This window comes from Lucilia cuprina, chromosome 6, assembly GCF_022045245.1.
Source record: "Lucilia cuprina isolate Lc7/37 chromosome 6, ASM2204524v1, whole genome shotgun sequence".
In the NCBI taxonomy this organism is placed as follows: Eukaryota; Metazoa; Arthropoda; class Insecta; order Diptera; family Calliphoridae; genus Lucilia; species Lucilia cuprina.
The window spans coordinates 52,588,410-52,615,332 of record NC_060954.1 but is presented as its reverse complement, the minus strand read 5'-3'; the positions used below and the strand labels follow the sequence as shown (position 1 = coordinate 52,615,332).

The 26,923-nt window shown below is 28.9% G+C and overlaps 1 protein-coding gene across 4 annotated transcripts in view; it reads right to left on the bottom strand.

Moving 5' to 3' along the window:
* The window catches only part of LOC111679609 (ion transport peptide), a 77,503-nt gene that overhangs the window by 13,191 nt on the left and 37,389 nt on the right, over positions 1-26,923 (bottom strand). The window lies entirely within an intron of this gene.

Genomic DNA, 26,923 nt, shown 5'->3' with positions numbered 1-26,923 from the left:
GTTCTAGTTCAGTTCTAGTTCAGTTCTAGTTCAGTTCTAGTTCAGTTCTAGTTCAGTTCTAGTTCAGGTCTAGTTCAGTTCTAGTTCAGTTCTAGTTTAGTTCTAGTTTAGTTCTAGTTTAGTTCTAGTTTAGTTCTAGTTTAGTTCTAGTTTAGTTCAGTTCTAGTTCAGTTCTAGTTCTTTTATAGTTAATTTCTAGTTCAAATCTATTTTAGTTCTAATTCAGTTCTAGTTTATATCTAGCTCAGTTTTAGATCAGTTCAGATCTAGTTCTAGTTCAGTTCTAGTTCTGTTCTAGTTCAAATCTATTTTAGTTCTAATTCAGTTCTAGTTGAGTTTTATTTGAGTTCTAGTTCAGTTCTAGTTCAGTTCTAGTTCAGTTCTAGTTCAGTTCTAGTTCAGTTCTAGTTCAGTTCTAGTTAAGTTCTAGTTCAGTTCTAGTTGAGTTCTAGTTCAGTTCTAGTTCAGATCTAGTTCAGTTCTAGTTCAGTTCTAGTTCAGTTCTAGTTCAGTTCTAGTTCAGTTCTAGTTCAGTTCTAGTTCAGTTCTAGTTCAGTTCTAGTTCAGTTCTAGTTCAGTTCTAGTTCAGTTCTAGTTCAGTTCTAGTTCAGTTCTAGTTCAGTTCTAGTTCAGTTCTAGTTCAGTTCTAGTTCAGTTCTAGTTCAGTTCTAGTTCAGTTCTAGTTCAGCTCTAGTTCAGTTCTAGTTCAGTTCTAGTTTAGTTCTAGTTCAGTTCTAGTTCAGTTCAAGTTCAGTTCTAGTTCAGTTCTAGCTCAGTCCTAGTTTAGTTCTAGTTCAATTCTAGTTCAGTTCTAGTTCAGTTTTAGTTCAGTTCTAGTTCAGTTCTAATGTCTCGATTATAGAGGAGGCTACAATTTCGAATATAGACTAATCATGGCTACGAACTAGACTATAGCCTTGACATTAGACTTACTATAGTCTCAACGATAGACTGTACTATTTCTATATTATATTGATCTTATATCAAATAAATTTGTTTTTCAACTAATTGCGGTATTAATTCCAATGAGTAATAGAAAATATATGTTTAACATTTTGAAGCTACAACAACTTTTTGGCTAAAATTATTTAACTTTAGTGTTGAGAGGACATTATTTTATTCAAATTCATCTGTAAAATTATGACGTCATTACACAAATTTTAAACGTATGATAAGTTATTGGTAAAAGAGTGGTTTCAATAATAATATAAAATCCCGAATTCTAAGAATGCACATACAAAAAAAATTTAATAAAATTCCAATAAATAATAAATTGGACTTGGCACTTCTCTTTGATTTAAGACAAAAAACAAAAAAAAACTTTAAACACATTTTTTTGCAAACATCATTAGCATTATGATGATGATCATTTAATAACATTATTAACTTGAAACATAATCTAGAGAGCGTAGAGTATGTGTGGCCATTATTAATGATTATTGTTGAAATACAATGATAATAATGACAAACATACAACAGATCGTCATTATGATCCTAATGATAATGTCTCTATATGTTGTTTATTGTATGTTTGGAATTTATTGTCTTGATTAGTTGCCAATTTATGTGATTGTCGGCAAATGTCTTCTTTTGAACAATTAAACATTAAGAATAAATGAAAAACAAAAAACAACAAACTAAAACATCATGAATGATCGATCGATCGATTGTTGTTAATTGTTTGTCTGTGTGTCGATGGTGTTGATGATGCTTTTGATTTAGTTTCAATTTATGATCTATACACGAGTCAATTGTAAACTATTAATAAATTATTATTATATTTCTTCTATAAATGAAAATGTTTTTTAATATTAATATAAAAAACATTTATTTAAATATAGAAGTTATTTTTGTTTATATGTATGATGATATTAATAAACATTTTGAGTATTATTTTGGAAACGCAATAATGATAAATATATTTTTGTTATTTTTAGAAATTTTAATGGGAAAAAAAAAATATTTTAAGTTTTTTTTTCAATTAATTCGCTCGCTAGATATTTCCTTATTTATAATATATTGACTATAGTTAATAAATATTTTAAAGACCATTTATTTGATATACAGTGTTCGAAATGTGTCCTAGAATATGATAAAGAATTACTGGTTTCGATCTTAATTCTATGAAACCTCGAATTGTTTATAAACTTTATTTTCTAATTAAACATTTAACTTAACTAATTACTAGATATAAATCAATAATAAACATCGTTTATTGTAGGGTCATTTAAAGATATATTTCTAATCAAAATACCGGGATTATATTTCAAATTTAAAACGTGCGAATAAAATTGTACTGTTGTTAAGTTTACCAATCAAAAAAGTTAAATTCAAAACGTGATCATCATCATTATCATAATTTTAACCATTAAATAAAAAAAAAGAATTGTTTAAAGTAATAACATATAATCTAATACCAACATGTTTATAGAGTTAGATACCCAGCAAACATACAGATAAACCAAACTATAATCTTGACTATAATTCATACTAAAGTCTTGAGTATAGACTAAACTATAGTTTGACTTTCGACTAAACAATAGTATGGACTGTAAACGTAACTATAGTCTTGATTATAGACCAAAGTATAGTCTTGACTATAGACCAAACTATAGTCTTAGCCAGACTTTAGTCTTGACTATAGACTAAACAATAGTCTAGCCTATAAACCAAACTATAATCTTGACTTAAAGCCAAACTATTGTCTTCCTTATAAACCAAACTAAACCAAACTTGATTACAGACCAAACTATAGTCTTAACTACAAACCAAACTATAGTTCTTGGCTATAGATAAAACTATAGTCTTGACTAGACTTTAGTCTTGACTATAGACTAAACAATAGCCTTGACTATTAACTAGATTATCGTCTTGAGTACAAACCAAACTATAGTCTTGAATAATGACCAAATTATAGCCTTAACTGTAGACTATAGCCTTAACTAAAGCCAAAACTATAGTTTTGACTAAAGATCAGAAAATAGTCTTGACTATAAGTCAAACTATAGTCTTGACTGTTAGACCAAACTGTAGTCTTGACTATAAACAAAAGTAAAGTCTTGACTATTGACTAAACCAATCTATAGTCTTGACTATAGACCAGACTATAGTCTTCATTATAGACCAGACTATAGTCTTCACTATAGACCAGACTATAGTCTTCATTATAGACCAGACTTTGGTCTTGACTATAGAGCAGACTATAGTCTTCACTATAGACTAGACTATAGTCTTGACTATACAACAAACTATATTGTTGAGTAAAAACTATAGTCTTCATTATAGACAAGACTTTGGTCTTGACTATAGACCAGTCTATAGTCTTCATTATAGACTAGACTATAGTCTTCACTATAGACCAGACTATAGTCTTCATTATAGACCAGACTTTGGTCTTGACTATAGACCAGACTATAGTCTACACTATAGACCAGACTATAGTCTTCACTATAGTCTTGACTATAGTCTTGACTATACAATAAACTATATTGTTGAGTAAAAACTATAGTTTCATTATAGACAAGACTTTGGTCTTGACTATAGACCAGACTATAGTCTTCATTATAGACTAGACTATAGTCTTCACTATAGACCACTTCACTATAGTCTTGACTATAGTTTTGATTATACAACAAACTATATTGTTGAGTAAAAACTATAGTCTTCATTATAGACCAGACTAAAGTCTACACTATAGACCAGACTATAGTCTTCACTATAGACTAGACTATAGTCTTCACTATAGACCAGACTATAGTCTACACTATAGACCAGACTATAGTCTACACTATAGACCAGACTATAGTCTTCACTATAGTCTTGACTATACACCAAACTATATTGTTGAGTAAAAACAAAAAAACTCTTGACTACAGACCAAACTATAGTGTTGACTAAAGACCTGACAGATAGACGAGATTATAATCAGACCATACAAAAGACAATAGTGTTGACAATAGACCAGTCGATTATGGGACTTTAGTGTCTATCATAAACCAGACTATAGTCTCGAATATAGATCATATTTCCATGCCTCGTATAGATCCGTCCATTCTTGATTAATACAAATTATAAAGACTTCAAAATATAAAATTTAAGTTTTAATTAATTTTCATAATACATTCTTCTTGTCTTCTTCTTTTTTGATAAACCATGCATTGTTTTGATAACAACCAATGAGGTTTTCTGTTGTTTTGTATGGCAACACGGCGAAGTATAATTTTGTAAACAAAAACTAAAAAATACATTTTGACATTTATATTTGCTGGGTTGTGTATATATTCATAGGTTGTATGTATGTAGTTATTGTTGTTGTATGCAGCCAGGTGGTAAACACTTTATTTTACACTATAATATTACTTCCTTCTCAATTAGATTTTCATACTAGTTGTTGCTGTATAATGTTAATTTAATCATACAGCATAAAACTACAGATAAACCAGCATTTTTTTTGCTTAAACTATAGTTAAGACTAAGTTGCCAAATATATTAGATTTAAAAAAGGAAAAACTGGTGAAAATATTTATAACTTAAAAAAGTGTAGGAAATAGTAAAAAACCAATATTTATCAATGATTTTAATCATTAGTTAAAAACCCGCATAAAAAAACTTTTTGACAATAATCTTTCTATAAATGTTAATATTAAGATTAAAAGTTTCGCTTTACGCGAATAAGTTTGACATTATTAGTTCTTTTTTGTGTTATATAATCAAAAGTTTGTGAGCTGAGTAAAAGTTTTCTTCAAATCATAAAAGTGTAAAAAAAATCTGGCAACATAGTATGATCTGTTTGTTAAATGTAGGCTGGTATATAACATTTACGTATAAATGTTTTTTTGTTTAACTAAAAATAACTATCCAATTATTTACTATGTATGTGGCATGATCGTTTGCATAAAATTAATTGGTGTTTTAATTGCATCATGACGTTGATGAAATAGCACTTTCCGCATGTGATCGCACTAACTATCACCGAACGAACAAACACCTAAATAGGTAACCTACCAACAGTTCTGGGTGTCTGGGTAAAGAATATCGTATAGAGCGAATAGTTTTTATATAAAAAGGAATATAAAGACATTTAACTCCGACCTAGATTACCTGTGATGTGTTAAGTAATGAATGAAATTATTTGTATATAAATGTAAATAAAAGGTTTATGTGTGTGTCAATTTTGAAGTAGCTACTTCAAGATCTAGTCAAAAGACTTTATAAAATGGAACTTAGGAGAATTTTAGTTACACTTTACTCTGCTCTAGATTACCTGTGATGTGTAAGGTAATGAATTGTCTTATTTGTAAATAGCTTAGAAACTTTTATCTCTTTTACTAAAACGGCCATAGCAGGACAATGACCTTTTTATTCTACAAATATATTTCAACCATATGCTACATTGTTTAAATGGCAACCTAACGGTAATTAACTCTTTAATAGTTTACCATTGATGTGTCAAGTAATCAGTTGAAATATATAATTTTACTTTAAGCAAAAAGATTTTAATTAAAAAAGTGTTGCATTCACCCAAAACTGCTGGAGGAAATCTTATAAACACACATCTAACTATAACCACTCTATAGCGACTTGTGAATATAATAAATTGTTAATAAATTATTTAAAAAAAAATTGCACTAATTATATATATTTACTGATAATTTTCTGAAAAAAATGTTAACATTTTTCTGACATTTTCAGAAAATTAATTTCTTTGTAATTATGAAAGCAAATTAATACTTTTTTTGACGTTTCGAAAATTGCAATTTGTTTATAAAACATGCGTTGCCAACTTTAGATCAACAGAAAACTATACATTTTGAAAATAACTCCTTTAGAAAAATGTCAAATTTCTATGCAATTAAGTTTTTATATCGTGATTTAATAGAATAAAGTCTAAAAATTTTCATATTTAACATTTTAAATTTTAACAAGTCATAGAAATAGATTCCAATTTCTAAACGCCACCATATCTACCCATTACCTTTCTGCATTTCCCAGTATTTCCTAAAGAACTAGAAATCTTACACTTATTAGTACTTCCTATATAAATAAACGGTTTTTGTTGTTAAGAAACATTTTCTTTTTCGCAAAACTTGGGAATTTCCCGATTATAGAAAAAAACTCTTCTATGAAGTATCTTATGTACATGTTAATGAATGCCTAACTGGCTGGTCGGCATACCCACCCGTATTTAGTTGTTAAGGTATGGTCCTAGGTGCAGAAGTGTACATACATATATTTTAATTTGAAAACTTGTGTGTTTAAACTCTTATTAGTTTTGCCACGCAAAAACTCAATTAATATGTATATTGCCCCCTCCATTGCAAATTTCAGCTTATAAGGCCAGGTTTTATTTAATTTTATTTTAACTTAGCCAACATCATGTTTTTGTTATTTCATTACGTTTTTGCCACCATTGTTGTGACTAACGACGATGTTGCTGGTTGTTGGTAGTAGCAATGTTGTTGTAGCTGTTTATAAGACAATCGTTGTTATACATACTATATATAACATTGCTATTGTGGTATAGCAGGTATAAAATATCAAGGCCTTAACAGTTAGTGGGCCTCTTTTTAGGTGTTTAAATTCTTGGACAAACTCTCGATTTGTGTTAAGAACGTTATGATCTAGGTGTATAGTTGGGCTCTATAATGAATTACATTCATATGCTATATATACATCGTACTTCTCCAGTGTTTGTTATAGTAGTTTCAACTGGATCTTAAAAGGATATATTACTTATATAAAACTGTTGATTTAGAATGCAAAGTCTTTAACACCATGTTTTAAATAGTGATTTCTAATAGGATTAGGAATTGGTGTTATATTTGTAAAATTTATAGGGCCCTTTAAATCCTCTCTTCTTTTAACTGCTATTTATATTCTTATACAATATATTCTTCTTGGTGAATAAGATTGAAGAGTTTTAATACGAGGCCAAGGATGAAATTTATCTAAAAATTATATAAACTTGTACGACAGCTATTGAAATCGGTGCTAGCAATCATTGGGGTCCCGTAATGTACCAATTAACTAGTTTTAGTCTATAGACTATTGTGAAGTCCGAAACAAGTTTACGGATTTGTCTTTTAACAAGCCTATTGTCTAATCTTCGGACTGGACTAAAGACTACAAACTCAATTGTTGTTAGGTCTATGTAATATTCTACTAAGAAATCTATTTGCTAGACTTTTGACTAATCTATTATTTGATTCATTGTCTATTGACTTGTTTACGGAATTGTCTATTGACTAGTCTATTAACTAGTCTATGAACTAGTCTACACAATATGCTATTGACTATCCTATGACTAGTCTATGGATTAATCTATTGACTAATTAATAGACTAATACATAAACTACTGACTAGTCTATGGACAAGTTTATTAGCTCGTCCATTAAATAGTCTATTGCCTAGTCAATGGGCTAATCTATTGACTAGTCTATAGACTAGCCTATTAACTAGTCTAAGGACTAGCCTATTACCTAGTCTATGAGCTAGTCTATTGAATATTCTATTGACTAATCTATTGAAAAAGACTATTGTCAATCTATTGAAAAGTTTATTGACTAGTCTGTTGACAAGTCTCTTTACTAGTCTATTAACAAGTCTATTGAATAGCCTGTTTACAAGTCTAATGACTTGTTTATTGCCAAGTATATAGACTAGTCTATTAACTAGTTAATAGACTAATCTATAAAATATTGACTTGTCTATGGGCAAGTCTATTGACTAGTCCATTTAATAGTCTAGTGACTAGTCTATGGAGTAATCTATTGACTAGTCAATGGAGTAATCTATTGACTAGTCTATTGACAGGGCTATTGACAAGTCTATTGAAAAAGTCTATTGACTAGTCTGTTGACAAGTCTATTGGAAATTCTATTGGCTAGTCTATGGACTAGCCTATTGACTAGTCTATGGACTAGACTATTGACTAGTCTATGGACTAGCGTATTGACTAGTCTTTGGACTAGCCTATTGAATAGTCTATGGACTAGCCTATTGACCAGTCTATGGACTAGCCTATTGACTAGTCTATGGACTAGCCTATTGACTATTCTATGGACTAGCCTATTGACTAGTCTATGGACTAGCCTATTGACTAGTCTATGGAATAGCCTATTGACTAGTCTATGGAATAGCCTATTGACTATTCTATGGACTAGTTAATAAGAAGTTAAGAAGTTCATAGCGAAAATTATCCAGATATTCATAATAATGTCGATATACATAAAAATTTTGAAGATTTTACTCTTTTAGTTGTTCTGCCTAAACTTCTCCGAAACCCCATGATAAGTTAAATTTTATTGAAATAACTTTTAATACAGCCCATTATGGATATAGCCAAAGAAATTTAGTTGCATGAGAGTATTTCTTATAACACAGACTTAATAAATATATAGAAATGTACATATACATACAAACATATACAACTTGTGGCAGTTGTTATTTGTAGCTGATGGATTTGTTAGCTGGAACCAAGCAGTCTGTGGTTGTTAAATCTAAACTTTAAAATTCAAGGTACAAGTAACAAAAAAAGCACAAAGACTATGTCTCATTTACTTGAGGTAAATACATATTTGCATACATATGTAATATGTGTAAAGTAAAGAATGTATATGTTCATATGAATGTATTAGAGAGTACAGTAACACTTGATTTTATTAGGATCAATTAAATAACAGTTTTTAAGAAGCTTTTCACATTACTTTTAAGTTAAAGATCATTAATCTATAATCATTGTTTTGTAAAATATAATTAAAAAAAATTGTCATTTAAAAAATCTTTTCTAAATAAATACTATAATTAAATTGTATACATTTTAAATTAAACTACAAAAACAATATGTCTCATACCTTTTCTTTTTTTGTTTATTTCTTTAATTATAAAACAATAATATATATTTTACAAAAATATATATTTTTTAAACAATTAAGAAAAACTGTAAAAACAAAAGTGGGCGTGTAATATAAACAAAATAAAACACGCAAAAACCAATCAGAACACGCGATTATTTTTAAACTCGTTCGTTTGAAATTAAAATTAGAACTAAATTAATATATTTAAAAATTTTATAATCAAACTAGCTAGGAGAAAACAACAACAGCAACAACAAAAACAAAAACAACAGCAACAAAAACAATTTAAACACATACAACCGATCGCGGTATCTCTCTCAACAAGAACCAAAAACTACTCGTGATATTTGTTGTTGCCATTTGGTGATAATGATTCATAATAAAGTTTTTATTGTTGGTTTTATGGCTGCCAAACAACAAAAGCAAAAAAACAACAAAAATAAGTTTTATTTTCATTTTAATAATAAATAATTATATTTTTATTATAATTACTAGTTTCAAATAATTATGAAAGACTATATAAGTAGTTTAGATAATAGATCTGGTCATAAGGCAAATTTCTTAAATTTTCTAAAAGCTCAAACGATTTTACTAAAGTTCTGAATAAAGATCAGTCTGCAGTCGATGAGTTAATAGTAAAGGAAATAGTTCAATTTGCAGTTACAGGTTAAGATCATTCTGCAGTCGATGAGTTTAATGGTGAAAACTATAGTTCAATTTGTAGTTATCGGTTAAGATCATTCTAATTGCACTTACGCCTCAAGATCATTCTATGATGAAGTATATAGTCAAGACAATCAGTATATAGTTAAGTATACGGCTAAAGATCAATAGTATAGTCAAATAGATCATTATTCTGAACGCTTAAAGATCACTCTAAGTTCAGAATAAAGATCAGTCTGCAGTCGATGATTTAATAGAGAGAAGACTATAAGACTACTCAATTTGCAGTTACGGTTAAAGACAATTCTATGATAAAATATATAGTCAAGACAATCAGTATATGGTTAAGTCTACGATTAAAGATCAATAGTATATGGTATGCTATAGATCAGTAAATAGTAAATTCTATTATGTATTTTTGTAAATGTTCCTGATTTGTCAATAATTCGTATTACGAATCAGTCTACAGTCCTTATAATAGATCTGTCTGTAGTCAAGATAAACGATATGTTAATAGTGAAGGCTTTACATCAATCTAAAGTTACGGCTAATGATCATTCTATGATGATGTTATAGTCAAGACAATGAATATATGGTTAAGAATACGGATAAAGAACGTTCTAAAGATCAATAGTTTAGAATATAGGTCAGTCTGCTGTCAATATATTTCTATATATAGTCTACACAAACGATATGTTAATAGTAAAGGCTATAGTTGAATCTACTCTTATTATTTTGACTATTTTGAAGATTCGTGATCTGTCAATAGTTTAGAATCAAAACATACAGAGATCAGTCTTCTTTCAATAGAATAGATATGACTATAGTCAATACAAACGATAAGTTAATAGTGAAGACTATAGATCAATCTACAGTTACGATTCTGTCTATTGTATAGATTCCAGATTTGTCAATAGATCAGTCAGCAGTCCATGCAGTAGAACTATCTATAGTTATGACAAAAGCTAAAATAATAGTGTAGACTATAGATCAGACTATACCCAAAGAGTATTTTGTTATATAGTATACTCAAGAATATCTGTAGATCACTATATGATCAATACTATTTTAAAGATCACTATTTATCTGTAGATCACTATATGATCAATACTATTTTAAAGACTATATGGTCATGACTATGTTTTGAATTTGTGCTTTTGTGTAGATCAGTCTATTGTCAAGATTAATGATCAGTTTATAGCAAAGAAAAATACTAGAAGTTAGTGCCTGTAGATCAGTCAAATTGATCAAAAATCAATAATATAATCTACAGATTATTATAGATTAAGATAGATCAAATATTTCGTTATATAGTCCAAAGATTACTATGATTAATACTATTTTAGAGACTATATAGCCATGACTATGTTTCAGTTTGTGCTTTTGTATACTGCAGATCAGTCTATTAGACTATAAGTTAGTACATAATCTAGCCTATAGATCTGTCATTGATGTATAATAAGTATAATCTATAGTTAAGACATTATATTAGTTTAGAGTCAAAAATATAGTTTAAAATAGATCAGACTATGTATCAGTTTGTGCTTTTGTATACTGTAGATCAGTCTATTGTCAAGATTAAAGATAAGTCTATAGCAAAGAAAAAGACTATAATGATCTAGCCTGTAGATCAGTTATGATCAATAATCAATAATATTACCTATAATCAACACATTACATTTGTTTAGAGTCAAAAATATAGATTAACATAGATCGGTTTATGAAAAAGTCTATAGTAAAATAGGTTATAAGTTAGTGCACAATCTAGAATGTAGATCAGTTATTGTTCAATATGTGGTGTTATAAAGGTGTCCGATATATTCCATAACTACTGCTCAAAGAATTCGAAACTCGAAACTTTAAAAAACGTAATTTTAAAATGTTAAATATTGGCAACTACTATAGGCCCCGTTTTGAAAAATTTCTCACGCTCTTTATATGAATTTTTCAAAAGAAATACGTTTTCTTTTTTCGTTTCGTTTTTTTGTTTTTGCCAATAGCCGACCGTTATTTTTCAAAGAATTTTTTGTTTGTTTTTGTGTAACTGATAACAGTCGTAAATAACAAAATCAAAGTTAAATTTACAACAGTATTTTTCAAATTGTCTCATGCCAGTGAATTTTCTACGAAATATATATACATTGTGCTATTGTGTGCTTCTCTATCGTATTAAATCGGTAGCTGTTGCTGTTGCTGCTGCTTCTCTGGGTTTTATAACATTTCTTTTCATGTTTGTGTTGTTTTGTTGTTGTTGTTGTTATTGTCATTGTTAGTGTTTATTTATTTTTTTCATTTTATTTAAGTAAATATTATTTTAATCGTGTGCAACTGAAAAAAATCTATATAAAACATGCTAGACTTTCTGTCGTCGTTGGGTGTTTTTATAGCAACAAGTATAGCTGCTACTGCTGCTGTGCTACATCACAACACAAATATTAGCTGCGTTTTTTTATCCGATTTTTATTGTAAATTAAATAAATAGGTATTTAGAATCTTTTAGAATTTTTGTTATTATGGCATTTATGTGTCCCCCAGTAATCTATTAAAGTGACATTTGACTAGTCACTTTAGTGTCTCTAAGTAATTTAGAAAGTAGTTAGTAAAACAATTTTATGCAGAAGTAATGCTATGTCTACACGGTTGTTAGATTTTACAACGTTGACAGTAAAATGTGCAGAAAATGTCATATTGTCAACTTACAAATTTTGTCTTGCAATATTTTCGCTAATACTTTTTCTGCCAACGTTGCAAGTTCACACGATTATTAGACATTTTGTTGACAAATGTTGTAATATCTGACACCCGTGTATCACGGCTTTAATCAATGCAAAGTATATTAACCAATAATAGTTCAAGGTAATGTCTGTGAATGTTTAATTATTGAAAAGTAAGAATTTGGTTAGGTATCGAATCAATTGTCGCCAAGTAATCTATTAGGTAATCAATTTTCACTTTAGTGTTCCCAAGTAGTTTAAAGAGGATATAATAAATTGTAATAATTTAATTCTAATGTAAAACTAAAGAATTAAGATCATCCTTTGTTTGGCTTCCTGCTAGGACCAGCAAGTCCCCACCCTAATGATTTATAACTCTACAGCAGCATACAGTAACAGACCTATTGTCATCAGTATGCTGATGTTTAAGAATGTATGCAAGTCGTCTTAATGTTTGTCGATCGTTTGTATCTATGTTTTGTTTTATGGGTCTAGTTGGTGGTGTTGACTTCTTATTTGTTTTTCTCCATTTTATTGATGTAAAACGAGTATAAACATTCTGCGTACATATGTACATAAGAATTTCCTTAATAAGTATCTTTTCTATGGCTTTTTAACTGAGATTTGTTTATAGTATTTGGTTTTTTGTGTTATAACTATATAACAAACAGTTTATTTGTTTGTTTTTGTATTTATTTAACTTTTTCATGTCACAATAATAATAAAAACATAAAATTTTAAAAATGTCACCACTTATTTGCCAACTCACCCTATACTTTTTTTTAGCAAGTTGGCAAAAGTAATAAAAGTCTAATTGTGTTTTGGTTATCTTAGGGGCATTAAATTTGTTATAAAACACTATTATAATTGGACTAAAGACAATTGGACTTCTTAAAAAAAGAGAACTGTGGAACTTGATTGTGCCGATTTGAGCAGCATGAGTAAAACTGAATGATTATGCTTGGCAAGGACTGATCAATCAAATAGTTAAGTGAATAGAGAGGATTATACTTGAAGCGTCACAATGTTTCTGCCTAGTTGAACCACTAAGGTCAACGATTCGTGCTAAAGTAATCCCAACCTTCTGAGACTTACTTAAGCGTATTAGTCAACCTTTTTAAGGTCTCGCAGCTACGTTTGCTGTGATGGCTCTGGTGTTGTGTTAGCATCGCCTATCTACATGTTAATATAGATCGGAGTGCATTTCTCTTAAGCCTAGTGAGATATCAATGGAAATAATGGAACTCAAATGGTCGGTTGGTAGGTAATTAGGAAGTGTTGTAGTTATCTATCCAGAGCCCGTGGTAAAGAACCGCTAAAGAAGCTCGATAGGGACTAATGTCAAATGTTTAGAGATCTGATCTACACACATATGTACGGCATCCTAACTCACAAGCAAACTAACTAACTCACAAAGTAAGTAATTAACAAACCAACTAACTAACTAGTAAAATAACTAACTAACTAACTAACCCACTAACTAAATAACTAACTTACTATCCTACTAACTTACAAACTTACTAACTAACTACCTAACTAATCCACTAATAAATAACTAACTAACTAACTAACTAACTATTTCACTAACTAACTAACTAAATAACTAACTAACTAAATAACTAACCACATAGTTAACTAACCAACCAACTAACTGCTTAGTTAACTAACTAATTAACTAACCTTCTAGCTAACTTCCTAACTAACTAGCTAAATGCCGGACTTTCTATCTATCAACCTATCTATCTATCTATCTATCTATCTATCTATCTATCTATCTATCTATCTATCTATCTATCTATCTATCTATCTATCTATCTATCTATCTATCTATCTATCTATCTATCTATCTATCTATCTATCTATCTATCTATCTATCTATCTATCTATCTATCTATCTATCTATCTATCTATCTATCTATCTATCTATCTATCTATCTATCTATCTATCTATCTATCTATCTATCTATCTATCTACCTATTCCCGAAATTTCATCAGTTACATTCTATAAAGGTCATTGACTTAATGCGCAGACTACTATCGGGTGTAATCTTAGTTAAGGAATCCAACTGTTTCGAGTTATTCTCATACTTAGTCCTGTTAGTCAAATGAGTCTTTAGTTTCTATAATGAGACGACAACAGCATCCAAAGACTTATGCCAAAGCTTTATAAATTTTGGTCATTTAACTAACATTAATTTCCTGGGATATTGTACCACAACCACTACGTACATACATATATACCAAAGGATCCTAAACCTGAAACCCATAATACCAGATACTTTATATGTTCTGGTTAAACTGAATTCTAGTGCTGACATACACGAAATTGCAACAATATAAGGAAAATACACCAAAATAACATGTTAGAGTGTGTTACAGTGGCCATGGACTTAATGTCCAAACTAGAAACCACTTTTCAGTCGAAGGTAAATTGAAAATGAAAGCTTTGTAAGGGTATTTTTAAAGACTTTTTTTCACAAATGAAATTATATCTTGACTAAATAACACATGTCTAAAACATGACTTGCAGTAAATCACCCAATTAGTTTTAAAAATAGATTCGAAACACGAGTTCGAATAACTAACGCATTTAAGTTTAGGGTGTAGTAAACGCGTAATAAGAATATTAATAATTTGTTAAATTTTATTTAAAAGTTTACATTTATTATGAATAATAATAAAAAAAAATCATAAAAATATTTGTGGTAAATTAATGTAAACGTGACGTTGATCATGTCAAACATATATCAAACATAAAATAAAATGTTAGTTTAAAGAGAGAAAAAAATAAAATAAAAACAAAGTATGTTTGCTTAGTTATTGCGTGATTTTAAAAGTTGGCAGTTTTTTTTAAATGTTTTTATAAAAATATTAATATTTTTATAAAAAAAAAGATTGTTAAATTCATGTAGAAAATTTATATATATAAAAAAAAACGTTGCAGGAATGTATAATGAATTTATTAAACAGATCATGTTTAGCTGAGCTTTTAACTACAATTTTTCAAAAAAAAAAAAAACATTTTCATATTTTTTGTTAAAAAAAAAACACTTTTGCCGCCAAAGCCAAAACCTCCTAGTCATTTTTGTACTTTTAAAAAATTTTATATATATTTTTTCACAAAAAGTTGGGTGTGTTTTAAAGTTATGTATAAAGTTAATATAAAAAAAAATATACACTCGTTCACTCGATCGATCATACATCAACATTTTTGTGCGATTTTTTTTTAAGCCTCTGTGCGTCTTTTTTTTTTTGTATTTTTTTCTGTTGCAGTTGCCGGCTTTTAAAAAACCCCACATATGGTGGTGGGGACATAAAGTATGTATGAACATAGATACGAGACTTTTTGTGCATAAAGTTGGTTATTGCCTGCATTACTATATTATTAATAAAAAAGTTCAAAAATGCAAAAAAAAAAAAAAACTTTATGTACATATCCATATACATTGCTCATATAAGTAAGTGAGTGAGTAAGTAGTTTTTGGATCTTGTTTAGTAGTAATACGTAATGCACAATTTAATTTAACCGAACGGCAAGGTGAGCTTAAAACTTGATTTGTAAGATCTAGTGTTTTGCCCGTTTTGTTGTAAGTTTTATACAATATACAACCATATGTATGTACTCTTTTATTATTATTATTATTATTTTGTCAATTACCCACTTCATGGTGGTAAACTAATGGGGAGAAAAAAATAAAACTAAATAATAATAAATACAAAAAAATAAAACAGACCAAGTTAAAAATATCTCATAGATTGTGTATAATAAAGTCACATTGTCTTTAACATTCACTCTAAAGCATAAGTTTAAAGGAATGTATTGATTTTTAACATTGAAATTTAAAATTTTGAAGAAATATCTAATGAAATAAGAAAACTTACTTACTTACTAACTAACTAATTAAGTAACTAACTAACTAACTAACTAACGAAGTAACTAACTAACTAACTAACTAACTAACAAACTAAGGGCGGGTTTCTTACAACTTAGTTAAACTAGGCTTAACTTGCTGTTAGATTAAATTCGTAACAAATTTGGGCAGACTTTAACCAATGCTTGTATTTTTCAGTTATGGATTTAAGATCAGTTAACTTTGTTAGTATTGCCAACTTTTCACACAATGAACAGCTGTTTTTCTGCAAATATTATTTTTATAAAATGGAAATTTTTAGAAAACATATAAATATCGATGAAAGAAATCAGAAAATTACTAAGGAGTGAGATCGAAAAATTCTTAACATACATATATGTTTATAAAAAAGAAACCACTAAACTTACAGCTTTATTTTTTTTTATTTGATTCAAATTATTATTACAATTTACAAAAAAAAGTATTTTTATAGTTTTAATCACTAGTGATGAAATTTTGAACCCTTTTCGGAAACCCTTCCATTAACGTTTTTATAGTGCTTTCTGTCACTTTGCTCGAACATGTAGTCCATCTCCGTTTAAAATCTACCACACTTTTGGACACCTTTTTTGTACTCTTCAATTCTCTTTTAACCAGAGCCCAATATCTCTCCACTGGCCTTAGCTCCGGGCAGTTTGGAGGATTTGCCTCTCTTGGTACAAATACCACATTATTGTTTTTGTACCACTCAAGGGCTTGTTTACCATAGTGACAGGATGCCAAGTCAGGCCAAAAATAAGTGGACACATTAAGAAGTCTTATGAATAGAAGCAGCCTTTTTTGTAAACATTCCTTGATGTAAATTTCGGTATTTATAGAGCCCGTTGTAACAAATGATTGGCTTCTTTTGCCGCAACTGCATATTGCTTGCCATACCAAGAACTTTCTGGGAAATTTTGTCTGCTTTTGGGTCCTAAACTTTTCTTCAACATTCCCTCGAGCATCAGCAACATAAAACTTTTGACCTGGAAGTTGCGAAAAATCTGCCAGAACATACGTTTCGTCATCCATTATGCAGCAAAAATATTTTTTTATAAAACTTGACTTCAATTTCCGTACTCTGTTTTTGGCCTCTAAATTTTTAGCAGTGTTCCTGTCAGGAACTTTTTGAGCCTTGTATGTTTTTAAACCTGCATTAGCTTTAACTTTTCGTACCAAATAGTCCGAGCACTGAGCTAACCGAGCTGCTTTCCTACCGGATGTGTTGGGAGCTCTTTTGGAAATGCGTTCTACTTTTTTGGCTTTAGGAACATCATGTGGACCATTCCTTCTACCTGAACCAGGTTTTCTATCAACTGACAAGTTCTCCCGGTACTGTTTAATAACATTGGAAACAGTTTGACGACAGACTTTTGTATGCTTGGCCAACTTTTTGTAAGACCAAGTTGGGTTTAGTTGAAAATATTTAATAATTTCAGTACGCACTTTTTTCTGGTCAGTCATTTTAATCAGATTAACAAAAAAAATAATATAATTGACATTACACATAATAACTGACATGTTTTTCAAAGGTAACTTGATCAAAAAAAAAAAAAAAAAAAAAAAATAATACTTGAAAAATGTAATGAAAAACGTGTGTTAAGAATTTTTCGATCTCACTCCTTACTTACTTAAAATAAATAGTTTTTCTTCTTCCGAATTCATTATTTTATTGTTTTTTGTTGATTGTGTGTTCTCACTTATAACATAAGTTTAACTGGCCAATAATACTTAGTTAAACTAAGATAATAAGTAACGTTATTGTTTACTGAATAACATATATTAAACTAGGTTTGAAAAACCTGCCCTAAGTGAATAATTAAATGAATAACTAACTAACTAAATGAATAACTAACAAACTAAATGAATAACTAACTACTTATCTATCTATCTATCTATCTATCTATCTATCTATCTATCTATCTATCTATCTATCTATCTATCTATCTATCTATCTATCTATCTATCTATCTATCTGTCTATCTGTCTATCTGTCTATCTGTCTATCTGTCTATCTGTCTATCTGTCTATCTGTCTATCTATCTATCTATCTATCTATCTATCTATCTATCTATCTATCTATCTATCTATCTATCTATCTATCTATCTATCTATCTATCTATTTTGCGACTCCAAGTCATTTAACTAATACTTATAGTCTAAGATTAATTGATAAGTATTTTATATCTCAGTTAACTACTATAAGGTTTTTGTAAAAAACTTCTGACCTTGACGACGATTTAAACCGTTTTGAAACGGTTCAAGTATTTTATTTGTTCATATATGTATTAATTCAATTAACAGTTTATAATTTAAACTTTAAAAGCAAATGAACTTAAAATAAGAAAATTGAAATTGAAAATCAAGGCAAGAATACCATCGACTTAATATTTTCCTGGCACAAAGTCAATTTATTTCTTACTCCCATTGAGAGAGATGTAGCTAAAGAATATTCACAAGGTTTCAAAACACTTTTGTGATATTATGAAGACGGTTAACTGTAGGACAAGGGAGGAGGAAAATTCCGTTGCCTGTGTCATGGGCGTTTGCAGTAAAAAGTTTTTAGCATAAAGACAAACTAAAGTGAAATTATCAGAATCTTTTAGAGCAGGTTGCCAATCAAATGTCATTTAAAAATCAGATTAGTTAATCTATAACTGCCTTTTGATGCTTTTTAGTACATGAATAAACTTTGCAGTGTTGCCATACAAAACAAAAGAAAACGTCACTGTTTGTTATCACAAAACAATGAATGTTTAGTGAAAAAAAAGAAGAAGACAACTCTAAGTTAGGTTTCTATAAATCGACTTTCGAATAATCGAACAATCGACTTTTTGTCGAAAAAAATCGAAAAGTCGAAGTCGACTATTTTGTTCAAAAAAGTCGATAACTCGACTATCGTCTATGAAAAAAGTCGAAAAGTCGGAAAAAGTCGTAAAAAGTCGAAAAGTCGGAAAAAGTCAAAAAAAAGTCGAAAAAAGTCGAAAAAAGTCGAAAAAAATCGGAAAAAGTCGAAAATAGTCGGAAAAAGTCGAAAATAGTCGAAAAAAGTCGAAAAGTCGGAAAGTCGGAAAAAGTTGAAAATAGAAAGAAGTCGAAAAAACTCAAAGAAAAAAGTCGAAAAGTCGACTTTGTAAATAAAAGTCGAAAAGAGTCAAAAAAGTCGAAAAGTCGAAAAAAGTCGGAAAAAGTCGGAAAAAGTCGAAAAAAGTCGAAAGAAGTCGAAAAATTCGAAAATAGTCGGAAAAAGTCAAAAAATGTGGAAAAAAGTCGAAAAGTAGGAAAAAGTTAAAAATAGAAAGAAGTCGAAAAAACTCAAAAAATTGCAACAAATAGAAAAAATATAAATAAAATTTTTTTATTAATAATAAATAATAATAATAATATAATGTTAAATGGCAACATTATAAATTTAAGCTTCTGGCAACTTTATAAATTTTTAACTCTGGTCGGAAAAAGTTGAAAATAGTCGAAAAAAGTCAAAAGTCGAAAATAGTCGAAAGAAGTCGATAAGTCGGAAAAAGTCGAAAAGTCGACTATTTATAAAATATTAAAAGTCGAAAAGTCGACTATTTATAAAATATTAAAAGTCGAAAAATCGACTTTTAATTAAATGAAAAAAGTCGAAAAATCGACTTTTAACTAAATGCAAAAAGTCGAAAAGTCGACTTTTCATAAAATGCAAAAAGTCGAAAAGTCGACTTTTCGTTTCAACTATAGAACCCTACTCTAAGTGTTGTTAATGAAAAAAGTCAGCAAAAGTAATGCATTAACTTACTTGCCCTTTAACTAATTGAGATCTGCAATTTTGTTGTATGTTTCATTTACGTTTCCTTTTAAACAATTAAACATTAAGAAAACAAAATCAATAAGTCAATTTCAAGCGATATCAATTAAAAGTCATGTTTGTTTAAATACAACAACAACAAAATTGGCAGTGTTGCATTTTATCAATACGTCAAGGTCAATAATTGTGGATCAATTTATATAGAAGAGACAGAGTCTAGCAAAATAGACAAAAATATATTATATATGTATGTATGTATACATACATATTCATAATTAATATATAGTATTTTTTGTTAAAATTTTCTTTCCATAAATGTAAATTGAAACACATCTGTTCTCTACAAATATTAAGATAAATATGGCTACGATTTTATTATAAGAAAATTCTTTTATAGAAATCAAATACAAAATAACATTTTGTTTTTTTTTTTTTATTTTTAAAAATTATATATTATTTTTAATTTTTTTTATCAATATTCTATGAATGACTGAAATTTCCATTCAAAAGTGTATAATACAATATTGCAAGAGGCACATGTTTGAATCGAGGGGTTTGGAAGTGAAATTAATAGCACTTGAACAGATTGTAGGGATAAAAATGTCAGCACCTCTCTTATACGATTTAATGGTTTAAATAAAATGCAAAACTTTATATTGTTGTTTAATAAAAATCAAGTTTTTATGCTTATAATGAAAACAAATTAGAATTTTAAATGCGTAAAATATTAAACAAGTTAATTTTACTTTCATATAAAAAAAACCAGTGGTCAGATTTTTTTTCTACTTAATTAATATTTAATCAAAATCGGTTTGTTATAATATAATTTTTATATATTTTATGTAAATTTTAAAAGAAAACATTTCCTTTTTTAAACTCATGCCGAAGATACAAGCCGATACAAGCCGACGTAAGCATTTTACGTCGGCGACGCGAATTATTATAGAAAATAACGGCGGCGGCTAATTTGTCGGCTCAATTTAACTTTTTCTTCAGTTTATAATAGTTTTTTTACAGAGAAACATGTCTCTCTTTAAGTTTTTTTTACTGAAAATTACCATTATTAAGTAGTTTTCGCTAATTTAATATTAGCACAATATTGTGTGACAGCTCTTTTCAATTTGGCATAAGAATTTAAAATAGTGGCAACTTCGTAACATGTGTGATTGCATTCTTCATGAGTGGCTACGTCTAAGCCGGCTTACCTTTTGAGCAGAAAGAAGTTGGCTGGCAAAATATTACTGGCGGCCAACCGCCGAACTTTTGAACCGTTCGGCGACTCATACCGTACTAGTCATATGTTGACTAGTCGATTGGGCTAATCTATAAACATGTCTGTAACTTGTTTATTGACTTATCTATGTAATAGTCTATGGGCAGCAATGCATCGTTGTGATTTCTATAATGAATCGTTTGTCATTTCCACAATACAAATTTCTGTTTGACACCATAGCGTTGTCACTTTGGTAATAGTATTGTTAATATTTTTGTTGTTGTTCTTTTGACAACTATTCGTAGAAGCGTCGACAGCAAATGTTGGTAAAATGTTATAAACACTAGAGCATTTTTAAGTCTATGGACAGATCTCTCTGAGACTATTGACAGATCTCTCATTAGTAGATTGAGTAAAAATCCTCTATATACTAATCTGTTAATGGAGTTTATTTGGGACTTGAGACTAGTAGTCTGTTTAGCAGTATCTGTAGACTTGCTTAATGAAGTCGTCTGTAGACTAATCTATGAAATAACAAATTATCTAGTCTATGGACTTGATTTGGAACTTAACTATTGACTATTCTACGTAATAGTCTAGCGTATTGTCTAGTAGTCTGTAAAAAAGTCTTTAGACTAGTTTATGGACTCACCGGTAGTCTAATATATGATCTAGCCTATTGTCTAGTCTATGGACTATGTTATTAACTAAAATCTAGTCTATGGACAATTGACTAATTGTATTGTCTAGTCTATGGACTTTTCAACAAACAAAACTATGGACCAGTCTTTTAGCTAGTCTCTTAAGTAGTATATATAGTCTTTTCCAGCGTATTCTCCGGATTATGAGCGAGACTATTGACTAATCTTTTAACTATTCGATTGACTATTATACTGTAAATTTATCTAATGACTGTATTGATCTAAAGACAAGCTTTATGTCTAGTCTATGGACTAGTATCTCGACAATTCGATTGACTACTCTACCGATTAGTCTCGGGACTATAATATTGAGTAATCTTTTTTGAAAGATCGCTAAACATTGATCTTTATAAAGTTTTTCTTTGAAATATGTAATGAAATCAGCACACATTGAGAGAGAATACGAATGTAAAATTTAACAGTTCATTTATTGAAATGATTCAATAAACAAGCAGGTCGCATTAGATCGGGGATGTATTTTTATGTAAACACATACAAACAAAGTGAAACAGCTGTTTCCGTCTTACACAAAAATATAAATCATACGACTTTTATTCTCTTTTTTGTTATACGGATGAAATTAGATTTTACTTTTTCATTCGACTTTACCTGTGTGATCGTGTGAAGTGCCCTTAAATAGGTATTTTTTCTTGATATTTTATTAATTTCGGACACAATTTAACAAAGTTTAATCTAAAAATATTAAAAGAGTCTATTGAGTATTCATTGTACTAGAGTAACGTCTAGTCTAAGGTCTAATTTGTCAATCAGTTGTAAAAGAGAGCTTGAGCGTTTAAGAGCTGAATAATCTTATGAGATCAGGCATACAAAAAATCTAAATAAATCATCTCTCTCGAAACTATAAAAGAGTCTATTTAGTAATCTTTGTACTAGAGTAACATCTAGTCTAAGGTCTAATTTGTTAATCAGTTGTAAAAAGAGAGCTTGAACGTTTAAGAGCTGAGTAATCTTATGAGATCAGGCATCTAGATAAATCTAAATAAATCATCTCTCTCAAAACTATTGCTTTCGACCCTGACTTTAGTTGATCTTATGGATCAAATCGGTAGCAAGGTATTGAATGATCGGTACTTAATGATATTTCACATTTAACTGTTTGAAAATTATAAGATTGATAAGTTGTCCTTACGTAAGAAAAAGACAGTGATTTCTATTTCGATTGTTGTTAAATCTTACAATATTGTCAGATAAATTTCACAGAAAATATGTAATAACGTTTCCAAACTAAATTTCTAAGTTTTTAGGAATCGTTAGACATTTTCTGAAACTTTTTATTGACAACGTTGTAAGATCTGACAACTGTATTAGATCAGCTTGTAAATGATCGTACTTTTAGCCATGACACAACTTATGGATCAAATTGGTAGCAAAGTATTAAACGATCGGTACTTAAAGATCTTAATAAAGTTTTTCTTTGATAATTTACATTAAACTGTTTGAGAATTATAAGATTGATAAGTGATCCTTAAAAAAGTATTTGTTTTGTCAGAAAAATTTCACAGAAAATGTGTAATAACGTTTCAAAACTGAATTTCTAAGTTTTTAGGAATCGTTAGACATTTTCTGAAACTTTTTATTGACAACGTTGTAAGATCTGACAACTGTAGCAGTTCTGATTGTAAATGATCTTTCTTTTAGCCATGACACATGATCTACAAAGCATATACACAACTTATGGATCAAATCGGTAGCAAAGTATTAAATGAATGGTACTTAGAAAACTTAATAAAGTTTTTCTTTGATAATTTACATTAAACTGTTTGAGAATTATAAGATTAATAAGTGATCCTTGAAGTTTTGAGGATCTGTTATGGTTTAATCTGAAGAAATTTTCTCTATGTAATACTCTAAAATGATAAGAGGGGCAGTGTAATTTTTAAAAATAACTTGTTTATAAATATAATTTTTTCATATAAAAATTTTTTTCGCCATTTAACTTTAGATAGAAAAAAAAAACATTTTATCAACTGTTTATGGCAAATTTAATAGTTTTTTTTAATATAATTATTTTGTAATAACTACAAATGACATAATTTTTTAGTTGTTTTCTTAATATTTTTATAGTTTAATATAAAAAATTATTTAGTCATAAAAAAATAAAAAAAAACATTTAAACAAATTCAAATAAAACCCCAGGGGGGGATTTTAAAATTTATTGCAAGTTTAATAAGTTGATATACAGCAAAATAAAAAGGGGGCCTGTCACTAAAACAGCTGGTTGTCTTAATTATTATATAAACACTATAAAGAATTTTTGTTGGTTTTCATTTTTCAAAATTTTTAGGGGAAGCAAGAGAAATATGTGGCAATTTAAAAAAAAAATATTTAATTTAAAAAAAAAATCCTACTTTATTATAGATCATATTCATGTTCTCAGCTCATAAAGAGATATGAAAAAAAATAATTATTTTAAGATGTTTTTAATTAAAACATATTCAACAATTACTTAAGTTAAGTTGTTAATGACAACATTAAGTTATAAAATTAAATTAAAATTTATTAAACAAATCAGTTTAATAATAATAAACATTTGTTTGTGATATAAGTTAATAATATTCCGTAGAAAAATAATCCAAGTGAATTTGTTCTATTTATAAAGAAATAAATATTTTTTTAAAGTTTTTGTTTAATTGATTAAAAAAAAAAAAGAAAAATTCTTTAATTCTACAATAACAAAATTCCTTAATATTATTCGTTTAATGTTAAAATAAATCTTATCTAAGTAATAAAAAAAATTAAAAAAAATTTATAGACATCAAGTTTTCAACAATTTTCATTAAAATGATTCACCACATCCGTTTTAATTATTATTTTTTTTTTTTTGGAATAAACTGGCAGCTGATATATTTTCACTTTTTTTTGTTCAAAATATTTATATAAAAAGAATAAACTTTTTTCTTTAAAAAAATTTCTAATAAAAATATTTGCAATTAAGTTAAATTTTTTTTATTAGTATTTAGGAATTTGAAAAATTCAATTCTAGAAAATTTAACGCTAATTAAATATCCTCAAAAAAAATTTCCGCAATAAACTAAATAAAATATAATTTTTATAGATTTTACTCTTAAGATGTTTCATAGTTTGGGAATGAGTTAAAAAAAAGAGTTAAATCTTACAATATTGTCAGAAAAGACTTCAGAAAATGTTTAAAAACATTTCAAAACAAAAGTAGTGACTTTAGACAGTCGTTTGAAATTTTTTGCCAACGTTGTAAGATCTGACATCAGTGTATCAAATATTTAAGTAAACATACTTTCAGCCATGACACAAACCTACAAAGCATAGACACAACCCAGCAAATCTTACAATATTATCAGAAAAGTGTATAGAAAATGTCTAATAACTTTTAAATATAAAAATGGTAAGTTTACACGATTGTTTGATATTTTTTTGCCAACGTTGTAAGATTTGACATCGGTGTATCAAATATTTAAGTAATCGTTCTTTTAGCCATGACACAAATCTAAAAAGCATAAAAGCAGCAAATTCAACAAAGCGAAAAAGACAATAAATTCCATTTACATTGTTAAATCTTACAATGCTGTCAGAAAATGTTCACAGACTATCTAATAACGTTTCAAAACGAAAATGGTAAGTTAACACAATCGTTAGTAACCGTTTTAAGATCTGACAACCGTATATCACATCTTTAAGGAATCGTTCTTTTAACCATGACACAAATCTAAAAAGCATAGACTCAGCAGTTCGTTCAATACATACGAAAAAGGCATTTCCATTTATGTTGTTAAATTTTACAATATTGTCAGAAAAATTTCCAGAAAATGTGTAATAACGTTTCAAAAACTAAATTGCTAAGATTTCGGAATCGTTAGACATTTTCTGAATCTTTTTATTGACAACATTGTAAGATCTGACAACCGTATCAGCATAGACACAACCCAAAGAGACAATAGTTACGAAAAAGTCAATGATTACCTTTTACGTTGTTGTTGTTAAATCTTCAATGTTGTCGGAAAAATGTTTAGAAAATGTCGATCGTTAGACGTTTTATTGGCAACGGTATAAGATTTGACAACCGTGTTAGATCAACTTTATTTAATCGCACTTTTAGCCATGGCACAAATCTCCAAAGCATAGACACAACCCAACAGTTCGACAAAGAGTTAATACATACGAAAAAGACAATGATTTCCATTTGTCTAGCAGTTCAACTGTTTCTGGTAGTTCTTTCCTGGGAAAGAAACTTTCGATTGATAAAGCTGTCTTTGGCCGAGTATGACTTGGGTCGTTCCGGAGCGAATCGTCCAATGGTCGTGGGAACGTCTATCCACCTGATAGACTTTATTTCGTCACTCTTTGTAAACGAGGACGAAAGCAATTGTCCCTTAAGTATCCCCTTTGTAAGCGATGTAGAGGACACTTGAAAAACAAACTTAAACTTTTTGCTGTTTCTTCGTTTTCTATGGGTAAGACGATTGACTTCCTCGTAAACACTCGGTGGTTAGGGATAAGCGTTAAAGGTAGGTGAACTCGTGGGAACAATCGAGAGACAATCTCAAGTTTTGAATTTAAATTATTAACTTGAATTTCTTATAAGTGATCGGGGTCAGAAGATCACTACCGGTCAACGTCTTAAAGAAATGAATTCTTCAATGTGTTAAGGGACAAAGCCTATTAACTATTTGACTGACTATTCTATTTACTGCACTTTTGACTAGACGATTGACTAGTCTATTTACAAGTTTATGATCGCATCTATAATTAACTGTTAATCGAAATCTAGGGTTCAAATTGTGAGCACTTTAATTTAGAATGGAATGTTCGGGATCAAACGATCATTACCGGTCAATGACTTAAAGAAATGAAATCATCTAAACGTTTCAAGGATCGCATAACAATGGAGTCTCTTTCGAAATATAAAGCTGATTGACTGCTCGACTGACTATTTTTGGATGAGTCTAATTCTTTATCGAGCGATATTGTCGGCTACTTTAGTACAAAAATATTTATCACAAAACTTAATCTTTATTTAATATCAAGTGCCATATGATCATGAACTTTCTGATCAGACACACCAAAGTTTTCCAAGCTAAATTTTCAGACAATTTTTTGGCCAA